The sequence below is a fragment of the Octodon degus genome, unplaced genomic scaffold (assembly GCF_000260255.1).
Source record: "Octodon degus isolate 3935 unplaced genomic scaffold, OctDeg1.0 scaffold00035, whole genome shotgun sequence".
In the NCBI taxonomy this organism is placed as follows: domain Eukaryota; kingdom Metazoa; phylum Chordata; class Mammalia; order Rodentia; family Octodontidae; genus Octodon; species Octodon degus.
The window spans coordinates 10,400,202-10,412,536 of NW_004524611.1; positions in this window are offsets into that span (position 1 = coordinate 10,400,202).

Here is a 12,335-nt window from a genome sequence, read left to right on the forward strand (position 1 = left end):
TAGTGAGACCACGCACGCGCGCGCGCGCACGCGGGCCTCCCTCCTCTCCGCGCCTCGCTCGCCGCGCGCTCCCGCCCCCGCGGCCCCGGCCGGCGGGATCACGTGGGCTCAGGCTGGGCTCCCTCCTCCCCCGCCCCCTCCCCAGTTGTAGAGTGTGTGGAAAGCACAGGCTGGGGGCCGGCCGCGCGCTCGCGAGCCCAGGGCATGCGCGCTGGGGCGGCCGGGCCTGCGCACTGGGGGCGGCGGGGCGCCGCGACCGGGGTGTGAGGGGTTGCGGCCCGCGTGGGGTCGGACGCGGCCCGGCGGAGTTGACGCGCCGAGGTGTGGAGGTCGGCGGCGGAGCCCGCCAGGCGCGCGGAGGACGCGTGCGGGGCCGCGGTCCCTGCGCGCCCCCCGCGCCTTCCTCGGGACACTTGCTCCGGGTCCCCCGTTGGCGGCCTCCGGGGCTCTCAGACCTCCGTTTCGGAGTCCCGTGAGGTGTTTCCCCGGGTGACCTGTGCAAGCCGAGCAAGGAGGAAATTCAGAAAAGGGACCCTCGAGGGGTGGGGGCTTTTCGAGGAACAGGTTGCGACTTAGAGGCGACAGAGAAGGGAGCGAGTGCCTGAGCGCGGGCCTCCGCTCCGCCCTGACGCGCTGGGAGGCCCAACAGGCGGAGTTGGAAACTTTTCCCCACGTGGTAGCACGGCACGTGGCCGAGTGACCCCGCGCCCGGGTGACCTCGGGGTTCCCCCTCCCGGCCAGCCAGCGGGGGACGCGCGGGCCGCTTGGGCGCGTAGAGCGGGAGGCCAGCGGGCGAACTTGAACTCGGTAGCCGCCGCGGGCGAGGGGCGGGACCGTCCCAGCCCCGGGCGGTCAGACCCGCAACCGCCGCGAACCGCCGCCCGCGCTTGTACTTTTTTAGGAGAAAACTGGTGTGCTTCCCATACTTTTCCCACCGCTGCCCCTCCTCCTTCCGCAACGTAGCTGATGCTTATAAAAAGTTGTATTAAAAAGCTGACTGCAGCCCACAATCGATCAACAAAAGCGACCGTATTCGCTGCGTAAAATAACTGTGCGTTTTGCCCAGCACTGGAATTGATTTCTGCGGATCAGAAAGACACCGAAAGGCCTCTCTCGCCAGCCTCTTAAAGACAGTCCACTGTGCAAACACAGACACCGTGGCTCATCACCCTGTCCCCCTCGGAACCGAGCCCATGCTTGGAAAGGAAGAAAAATGAACTGACACCTATTACTCACAACGAGCCAGGCACCGTGTTGCCTGCTTTATGCACGGTTTCTCCTCTTTTAGGACCCAAATCTGTACTAACGGAAGGAGGTACATGTTCCCTCGCTGACCTCCATAAAACTGATTTAACCCCATTTGACGCTAATCAAGGTTTACCTAGTTTACCCGGCACTGTTCTAGGTGCTAAGAATACAATGATTCCCAAAAGAGAAAGGGCCTCCCACCCTCCTTTAATCTTTTGTTCTAGGGGGCAAGCCTCATTCTTCTTACAGGACTTAACATTTTAATGCGTTGTCACTCCCTTGTTTTAAGTCACACTGCACCCTCTCCACTCTGGGTCCTTGGTTAGTATCTTTATAAAATCTGGGTGGGAGATGGGGTGGGGATGGACGACGTAGCACTAGAAGCAGAGATCACTGGACAGTGAATGAGAAGACAACTTTCCCACTGTGCAAAGAACAAACCATTTGACATTAGGCAAGACTTTTAAATGACTGGTTTTCTCATCTTGTAAATCAAAGAAGTCCAGTTAAATGTTCAAAAAGTTCTCTTTCGAGTCTATCTCAAATGATGGCATCATTTCAAGTAGATTGTGTGCTTTATTTTTTAGTATAAAGACTGACAAATGGGATCTGATTCAATTTGATAGGAACATAGTGTCACCTTCCAAAATTACCTAAGCCGACTGAGCCTGCTGCCCCTGGAGCAATTAAGTAAAGCGGTATCCCTGTACAGAGTGTACTTGTGTTAAATACTGGGGCACTAGCCTGGCAGCTGCTGAAGCCCACACTGAGGTCATCATGCTCATCCAGGAGATAAACCCACATTCTTTGTCATTCAGATCAAAGACATGGGCTCATCTTTACGATTTTTACTGATACGAAAGTTGTTTTAGGTACAAGCTATGAATCCAGGAAAACCAGGAAGTAGCGTTGAAATTACAGTCACTATTCAAGAACTTTGGGGACTGGGATGAGAAAAGTGTGAAATCGGCAAATATAATAAAAGGTATTATATTAGTGACTTGCCAGAGTAGCCCTTGGCAGTCCTGTCTTTCAAGAGTAATGTCTGGGAGAAAGAAAGAAAAAAAAAAAATGGTAATACTCTGTATCTAAGAACCTTGCCTCTGGCAGCAGTAATTTGCAAACGCATTTGGGGATAATGTTTAAATTATTTTTTTTCAGACTCCAAGTGTAGTACTCACTGGAATTGGTAATGCCTGGTGGGTGAGAGTTTCATAGTTGTCTTCCACAACAGAATTTTGTTTGTAGGTTGTATTACTGATGTTTGTTTCTAATTCTCCACTCTGTAGTCACTAATGAAAAGTTAACAACTACCATATAATAGGTTAAGCATTTATTATGCACTAGTCACTGTTGCAACTAAAATTTCTCAGTTCTCTTTAAGTTTCAAAACTTATCTAATGTACTCCAGTACTTACTTTATAGTTTAGTAAATGGATGGTTTAAGTTAAGCCTCTTGTCCCAGATGATATGGCAGTTTAGGGGTAAAGTGAGTTTAATCTCAGTGATTCGAAAACTTGTTCTCTTTCTCCAGTGCTGGGGATCAAACACACGTCCTTGGGCTTGCTACCAAAAGGAGAGTTAGACTGAAATGCCTCTCTTAGAATGAGCCCTCAAAAAGTCATGTGCTATGAAAATTGTACTACCACTTTGGAAAATTGTTTAAAGTATGTACTACATTTAAACATATGGAAATCCTATGACCCATCCTTGGAAACATACCAATGTCAAATGTACACCAAAGTGCTGCTCCAATTAATAGTATTCATAATAACTCCCAAACCAGAAATGACATAGTCAAAATATAATGGATATTTTGTGGTATATTCCTATCACAGAATTCATTCTACAATGGTAGAAATGAGCAGTCTGTTTTCAAATATAATAGCATAGATGAATCTCTTAAATATGCTCAGTAAAAGGAGACATACAAGAATATGTTTCACAAGATTTCATTTATGTAGCATAAAAAAACAGACCCAACTTACTTATGCTGTTTAAAGTCAGGCTAAAGAAAGGTGCTATGGCAAATGCCTGTGATCTCAACACTCTGAAAGGCAAGAAGATCACAACTTTGAGCCTGATCTGGACAATATAGAAATTCAGTGAGACCCAGTTTCAAATTTTAAAAATATAAAAGTTCTGGACACAGCTCAGTGCAAAGGCCCTGGGTTCACTACCCAATGCCACCAAAAGTAAAGTCAGGCTAATGGTGATGATAGAGAAGGGGCACAAGCATAAGTAGGTACTTGTATGTTGAGCATGTGAAAAGTAGTACTATTCTTGGATATGTATCTTTGGATATATTATTCCTCAATAAAAATTAAAGTGTTGTATGTGTATAAATTTGTGTGGGTATTTTGTATATATGAATGCCTAAATACTAATTTTTCATATATCTATAATACTACTCAAATGCTTATCAACAGTAATGGAAATAAGCTATGATAGTGTTCTCAGAATAAACAAGGATGAATGGGGGGAAAAAGCTGTGGTTGATTCAGCTGGAATTATACAGTGTGAACACAATAGCATATTGTGTAGCAAACCAGAGTAAAACACAGCAGATCATCAGATTTCTTACAGAAAAAAAACAAAAAATAAAGCTTAAACTTGATACACTTGATATGGGCAATATGACTGAGCCATACTTCATATCAGCCAATGCTTGGAATTAATTCCACCAAGGATTGTAGTTGATAAATGTATAAATCTAAAGAAATTATTCAAAAAGAAATTGCTTCTTCATTAATAAAAACATTTAATTTTTCTTCAGTACACAAAGGAAAAAAATGACATCTGTGTTCAGGAATGCACTAACTACCTAACCCATGGTGGTTTCTCTAGTTGTGTCATCTTTCACTCAAATCAGTGATTGATAACTTAATATTCAACCTTGGCTATTCAGAAAATGCTATTATAGCTCAATTATTGAACTAAACCCTGAGTCTTTCACTAGTGAAAGATATTTTTGTACTAGATTTTCTAAATTACTAAACTTTTTAACAATTAAATTTATTGGTACATTTTAGATATACATAATGATCATATGCATCATAGGGAATTTGTACTTATATGTTACATATTTTGACTCCTCTTTTTTTCTTAATTCCCTCTCTTCCCTTCAGCCCCTCCTTCCCTATTTACAAATCTTTGTTTCTGTTTTATCCTTTTTAAATCTTTTCTAATTACTAAATTTTTATATCCCGCTGTCTTACACTGTGCACACTGCAAGCTTGGCAATGATTAGCACATCATTCTTGATAATGCATACTAGTATATAGTATTTGAACTCAGTTTATTAAGAAAATTGATTTGTAACCCAAAGCAGCTAAGGGTTATGCTTTGGTCATTTATAACTTTCAGTCTTTGTTGTATATGTGTGTCTGCACTAAGAACAGACATATAACTGAAGTGGTGAGCAGAGCTGTCTCTATGCTGTTTCCAAATGAGCAAGTAACGAGACTAACAGGTCTCTTCTTTAACCCTTGCAAGTTGTTTTTAATAATAGCTCTTCCTGGGGAGAAGTGACAATTTGAAGTAACTGACAGGTAGACCGTCGACAATAACATTGTTGTAACTTTGCCCTAATTATCACCTGCTGTTTTAATTTTTTTTTCTCATTGGAAGTTGTTTTTCAAGCTGCAGTTTTAATGTTAAAAAAAAAAAAAACCAATGAGGGAACGTGTGGTTCAATTTGCTGAGTGTTGTGTCTCCTTCCATAATAATGTACGATAAACTTTCATCATCTCTGCAGGTGTCTCTGATGAATGACACATCGATCAACCCATATTATTTTTCAGACTCTGCCATATAAAGCCAATGAAAGATGCCAATGAAAGATACCTGCTGGTGACCAAATGATGTTCATGCAAATAAGTAATTTTGAAAAATTTGATAAGTTTGAGATTTAAAAAAAGATAACCAATCCTTCTATCCTTCTCAGGGCAGTGTTTTCTATTGGAAGTTTCACTGGAAGTGATCAGGTGGAAAAAGTAAGAAATAGAAAAACAAAAAAAAAAAAAAAGCTTCAGATGACTCTTTAAAGTGGCCAATGTGAAATCTTTGTATTTATTAACACTTCTGGGGTGTTGGAATGGTGGCTTTCTCCTCACTAGATTTTCTTTCAGGCTACCAAAGCAAATTTTAATTTCTATGGTGGAACCTGGGATTGAACTCAGGCCCTTGCGCTTGCCAGGGAAGCACTTATTCCACTGAGCCATCTCCCTGGCCCCCATATTTATTACTGATCAAGCAACTAAACATGAATTTTTCCTAGTCGATTTGGTAGATAAAGCATTATGAATTATTTGGAGAGAGATAGATGTAGAAAAGTCTCAGATAAGATTAATATCCCAGTACAAGAAAGTCTACACCTTGGGGCTGGGGAGATAGCTTGGTGGTCTAAATGCCTGTCTGGCAAGCACAAGGATCTGAGTTCAATACCCAGTACCACATGCAGCTGGGGAGATAACTCAGTAGAATAAGCCTCTGCCTAGCAAGCGCAGGTTCATGAGTTCAATCCCCAGTATCAAAAACAAAAGGGAAACCCAGTACCACATGCCATGCAGGCCCTGCGGTGAGCGAGCCACCCAAACCGGGTGTAGTGGCACATGCCTGTAATCCCAGCACTCGGGAGGCTGTGACAGGAGGATCACTATGAATCTGAGCTATGTAGCAAGACCCTGTACTAAATTAATTAATTAATTTTTAAAAAAGTATACACCTTTCGAAATTGCATAAAAAATATAGTAGGGGCTGGGAATGTACTTTAGTGGCAGAGTATATGTTCATAATGTACCAGACCCTGGATTCAATTCCCCAGTAACACAGACACAATGATAATTAAAATCCTGGCTTATTTGCAAGTTCTTGTTTACCAAACCTAGTGTTATATTTTGGCCATGTTCAAGGTCTTTCATGGTCTGGTTCCAGTTACCTAATTACTTTACTACAGCCATCTATATTTCTGTGCTTTCAAAACTAGCTCTTTCCAGAACACTTCCACACCGTTTCCCATGCTAGTTCATCACCTCAGAATTTCTCTTCATGCCATCCAAACTCAACAAATTTCCTCTCATCTCAGAACTAATTGAACCATTAAGGCTAACTAATCCAGAAACGTCATTCTAATTACTACTTATTTAGAATTAACAAACTGTTCTCTGCATATGTGGCAATTTAATTTATATATTTATATATATTTTGATGTATTATTGCATACTTCAATATAATATAATGAAAAATCGTGTACTCTCCCAATAGTTTAAGAATATATTTCCAAAGCACTTGAACTCTGCTATGAGTACCTTTTCTGAACTGCTGACCTCTCTCTCCATTCCCTCTCCACCCCTAGCAATACCTTATTTCTTTCCTTCTCCCCAAGGGATTCCTCCTCCTGCATTTCACCTGTATCATTCCAAATATTTCTCTTTTATTACATGTGTATTCTTACATACTTAAATATAGAATTTTTGCATTACTTTAAATCCATATAAATGACACCAACCTATATATGGTCTTCTGCAATTTTTTTCTTTCAATGTCTTATGGAATGAGATATTCAGGGTTTTGTTCAGTGACAGCTCTTATTGTTGATACATATCGTGGCTGTGCGTTGCTTTTCATTATTGCCTAGTATCTCATCATTATCTATTTCACAACATCTTTACTGATGTCTTATCATTGATAAGTATTTAGTTTCTTTACAATTTTCAGTTGGAAATAATACACATCCTCAAAGGAACAAGGTTTCTTTCTGTACCACTGTTGTAGGAGTTTCACTATTAAATTTTTACTATACACATACCCTACAGCTTCTCATTGCTCTTGCTAAGTTCTGGAGAATTGAGTCTGGGCAAGCAATGACAGATTCTCAATAAATGTTAACTGATATAAACACTTGTCCTTTCAGTATTTGAATTTAGATTAGACCAGGCTCTTAAGTTTTACAGTACAGATGAGAAGTTGAATCTTTGAATATTCATACTTTTGCTTCAGAAAGCCAAAAATGAAGTCTGAAACAACTTAGAGCTTAGTATTACAATGAGTTCCTCCCAAACATCTGTCCTTTAAAATGAAGAGGTCTTATCTGTGAAATCGTTAATACCTCTGTCACTTGAGAAACAAAATGGATGTCTGCATATGAATTTAGCAGTGTCCAGCTGTCATATTTATTTTCAAGGGCTGTGATTATTTCAAAGATCCAAGAAAGGAGGAACCATTACCATCTGAGATGAAAATTTCATAACTTACAGTAAAAGTAAATACTTTATTGCTTGAATTATTCATATAAAAATATTGCCCAGTTTTTAAATATTGTACACTTTCTGGTCTTACAATACCAGAAAGTTTTATCAAATAGCTAAAGAAAATAATGGAAGAGTTTATTAATAAATTTAAACTGCTTATATGTCATATAATTCTACTTTACCTATGTGAAATTTTCCCTATAAGTTTAATTTCCTACATTTGAAGAAGGATATTATGTATACAAAAATATTTATGACATAATTTGGGGGAAAGAGATATAACAACTACAATGGCCTATAATGAAGGATGATTAACATATAACATGGAGACGTTAGAATTTAGTGGATTCCTTAAAATTATACATATGATTTTGGGAGAAGATGTATTTATTAACTAATAAACATACAATTTTACATACCTGTGACAACTATTACTTTTATTTGTAATTGTTAAATTCCATGTTGTTTGTATAAATTTCAGAAGAAACAAAGCCACATATGTGTATGTATGTGTGTATGTGTATGTTGTTTAACTTTACTGGTAGTATAGATGGAAATTCGTTTTTAAGTTGCTTTTTCTTATGTTAAATTATTATGACAGTAAAGGTTTTACAAGTATAACATTTTTTTTTTTCACAACTGAGGATTGAACTTAGTGCCTTAATGCTACTAAACATTCGACTCTCTTTCTCTGTTTGTTTTAGGACAGTGTCTTGCTAAGTTACTAGGTTGCCAAGACTAGCCTTCAACTTGTGATTTATTGCTGCAGTCTCCTACAGCACTGGGCCTTGAGACATGTACCACAATGTCCAGATAAATATAACATGCATTTTAATGAAATGTGTAGATTAAGGTAAACAAGTGGCCCCATTTACTTGTAAGTGAGAAATTTCCCAGTATGCATCACAACAATTACTAAAACCTGAGAATCATTCTGGACAAACTGGGATGGTTGGTCACCCATAATTTATATTTGGATGGTATGAGTGTTTTTTTTGTTGTTGTTGTTTGTTTTTTGGTTTTTGTTTTTTGTTTTTTGTTTTTTTTGGTGGAACTGGGGATTGAACTCAGGCCCTTGTGCTTGCCAGGCAAGCACTTATTCTACTGAGCTATCTCCCCATCCCCCTTGGATAGTATGAGAAGGTGCCAAAAATGTGACTTTTAAAATTCTCTGATCAGGGCCGGCCAAACCCGCCCCCCTGGGGCGCACTAAGACAGTGATTGAGACTGGGTGTGGTGGCCCATGCCTGTAACCCCAGCTCTTGGGAGGCTATAAACAGGCAGATCCCTATGAGTCCAATCTAGTAGTAAAACGCCCTGTAGTACTTTCCCTAAAAATACAAAATAAAATAAAATTCTCTGTTTGAGGGCTAGCGAGATAGCTCAGCAGACTAAGCACCTGCTTAGGAAAGCACAGGGACTGGAGTTTGATCCCTGGCACCACATGCCATGCTGGCCCCATCCCTGGGTCCTCTGAGCCGGGGACCAAGTCTGGGCATTGGCATGCACCTGTAATTCCAGTGCTGTGGAAACTGAAAACGGGGATCATTTCAAGTTTGATCTGTGTAGTGAGACCCTGTACAAATACAAAAAAATAAAAAATAATAAAATTCTGATTGGTATTTTTGCACAATAGAGTATTACTCAGCTATAAAAAAAAGATAAATTCAAGCTTTTTCTAGGTACATAGATGTAATTAGAGACTGTATTAGTAAGTGAAATAAATTGTCTCACTAGTGTGAGAACATTAAAGAATAAAGAAAATCAAAGGTACAATAGATACTGTGAAAGGGAAAGAATCAGTTCAATGGGAAGGAAAAACAAATGAGGAAAAGGACAGGGCCAGGGAGATGGCTCAGTAGAATAAGTGCCCCTGGCAAGCGCAAGGGCCTGAGTTTGATCCCCAGTAAAAAAGGAAAAGTACAAAAGAAAGAATGGAAAAAGATAAATATTCATGTATAGATGCAGGATACTTTGGATTAGTGTACTTTTGAATTCTGCTGGTCTATGGAAAGGAGCAGTTAATGATTAAATGTCTAAAAATTTTTTTTCTTCTTTTTTAATTTTTATAACTTTTTTTCTTTTCTTACCAATTTTGCAGGTCTATATCTGGTAACCTAAACAACTAATTGGAAGATAACATTATGCAATACAACAATCACTGTCATTCTTATCACCGTGTTTAATGAAATTTTGTATCATTTCTAATTTTTTTTTTACCATTTTGTATTCTTTAAAAAATAAAGAACGAAGACAAAAAATCCTTTGATTGGTAAGAGAAGATATAATTTCATTGTTAAAAATAAACTAGGTACCAGTGTGGTCAATAACCAGAAATCATTTATACTTAAAATTGTACAAATTCTTTTTTTGTTTTTGTTTTGTTTTGTTTTGTTTTGTTTTTTGGTGGTACCAGAGATCAAACTCAGGACCTTGCCTGTGCCAGGCAAGCACTTATGCCACTGAACTGTCTCCCCAGCCCAACACACAAATTCTTAAAGAGACATCCTTCGACTAATTACATATTCACCTAGTATCCATTTCAACAAATGAAATTACTCTCCATACACATTAATTGACATAATTACTGAAACACCAAAATCAGATTAGCCACTGGAATTCAAAGAAAAATAGAGAAAAGAAACTATTGTGCTAGCAAATTGGAAAAGTGTTAAAGGACAGGACTCAAAAAAGGGTGTTCAACTTGATAATTTTAAATAAAACTAATAAAACATAACTATTTCATCATTCATGAGACAATTCCCAGATCTTAATTGTCTATTTTGGATATACTGCAGATTAAAATTTGGTCTTTATGCTATGCTGCACTTTTTTGATTATTCTTGTAATCTCTATTATTCATGTTTTGGTGGCCTACCATTACTATTCTAAGTCCATTTCTATCCATGCCTTTTTCTGTGTTCATAATTAGCCATCATACACTTACCTGAGAAGCACAACAGTAGCACCAAAAATCCTATTGTGTTAGAGAACAGCATACTTTTCAGATTTCTGGCTTTTTTTTCTTGAACACTGATATTCTAGGAAAGCATTGTTTTCCCTGTTTCGGATGCAAACAGTCTGATAAATTAGAGAAATATGAAGGTATCAAAAAGAAGACATATGTCAGTACAATTCTGCTAAGAGTTCTTTATTTCCACAGTTTGATTACATGTGACCTATGGTTTCATACTCTTTTTTCCTGGTTTGCTGTGCCAGATTATTCTTGTCACTTAAAATGTAATCTCTTGCATAATTCACTCTCCATATAGTCTGTTCCAGTGCTGTTATCAGAATACCTTTTCTTTCCATGATCCTTTATCACATCATGACCTTCATCACGATTATTACTTTGTTTTCTTTTGCTCTTCCCTGCAAAATGTTTCCTCTTCACTTCAACATTTAGTTTGTTCTCCCTACTATTCAGCAACAAATCCTATATATTGTTATAGAACTCTCTGATAAATCAGAGAAACATGTAAAAAAAGACAAGTGTAGAAAGATTGTACAGTGATTGAAGACAGCAACAGAGGCAGAGTATTTATTATTCTCCCTTATCACAGGAAATCTTCACTATCTATAAAATGTATTGTAAACTTTTATAGTTTGCACGTTGATTACTCATTGTGTTTCCTATCAATGATCCCTGAATGTTGCCTAACAGAAAAGTGAAATTATGACAAAAAAAAAAAAAACATAAAGGGAGAGAAAAATAAAGAAGTTACAATTCACCATTTAAAAAAATATTTTAATATATTACTTGAATTATATGTAATTGTTATTTTCAAGTACTGGATCTCTCTCATACTACGTGGAAATTGCAAAGACAGAAGCAGTATGGCGTATTGCTCTCTCCAATACCTAAAAAAATTATTTTTCTTGGATTGTGCATATTAAGCACCCAAAGCTCTTTACAGAGTATATAGTGCACACAATGTGCCACTTTACTTTTGCATTTTTGCTTCTATTACAAATCTTTTTTTCCCCTCTCTATCTTAGGTTTGTCCACGGTCAAAACCACTTCTTTTCCTTTGGTCTACCAGAGATCACAATTGCCTCTGTAGAAGGCAATTGAGATATAATAATCTTACAGCTACTATTAATGATGGATGCTGAAACCTTTGGGAAACTAAGTTAGGTTTGTTTTATTTTGTTTTGTTTTTATGTTTATTTATTTTTTTAATGTATCTAGTACAGGGTCTCACTACACAGCTTAGATGCCTAATGATCCTCCTGTTTTTGGCCTCCCCAGTGCTGCAACTACAGGCATGCACCACCATGCCCAGTCTTGCCCCCACACTTTGTCTTGATGGCTGGCTCAGCGCATGGCATGTGGCACCGGGGATCGAACCCCAGTCCCTGCACTTGCCTAAGCAGGAGCTTAGTCCATGGAGCTGTCTCACCAGCCCTGAAAACAGAGTAATAACAAAGTCTCAAAGTGTCACTCACGTGATTGCTTATTATTCATAAAAGGAAATAGAAATCTAAATCCTGCCTAATCAAATAACCAAATTTAGTATAATCATTTACAACTGCAGATACGTTTGGGCATGAAACATTTGAGGACACAGTAATGGCCAGATAATATTCTTTCCAAAGTATTATTTTTTTTAATTGTGCTGAAGATTAAGACCAGAGCTTTTCATTCACAATAAGCATACACTATACCACTGAGCTCTACTCCCAACTTCTCCTTCCAAAAATATTTAACCTGAATCTAATCACTAGGACACAGACAATTTAACTTCAAGGATAGTCTGTAAAACTGGCCTGAATTCTTCAAAAAATGTCAATACCATAAAAAGCAAATAAAAAAGATCAAAAAAGAATAGCTTG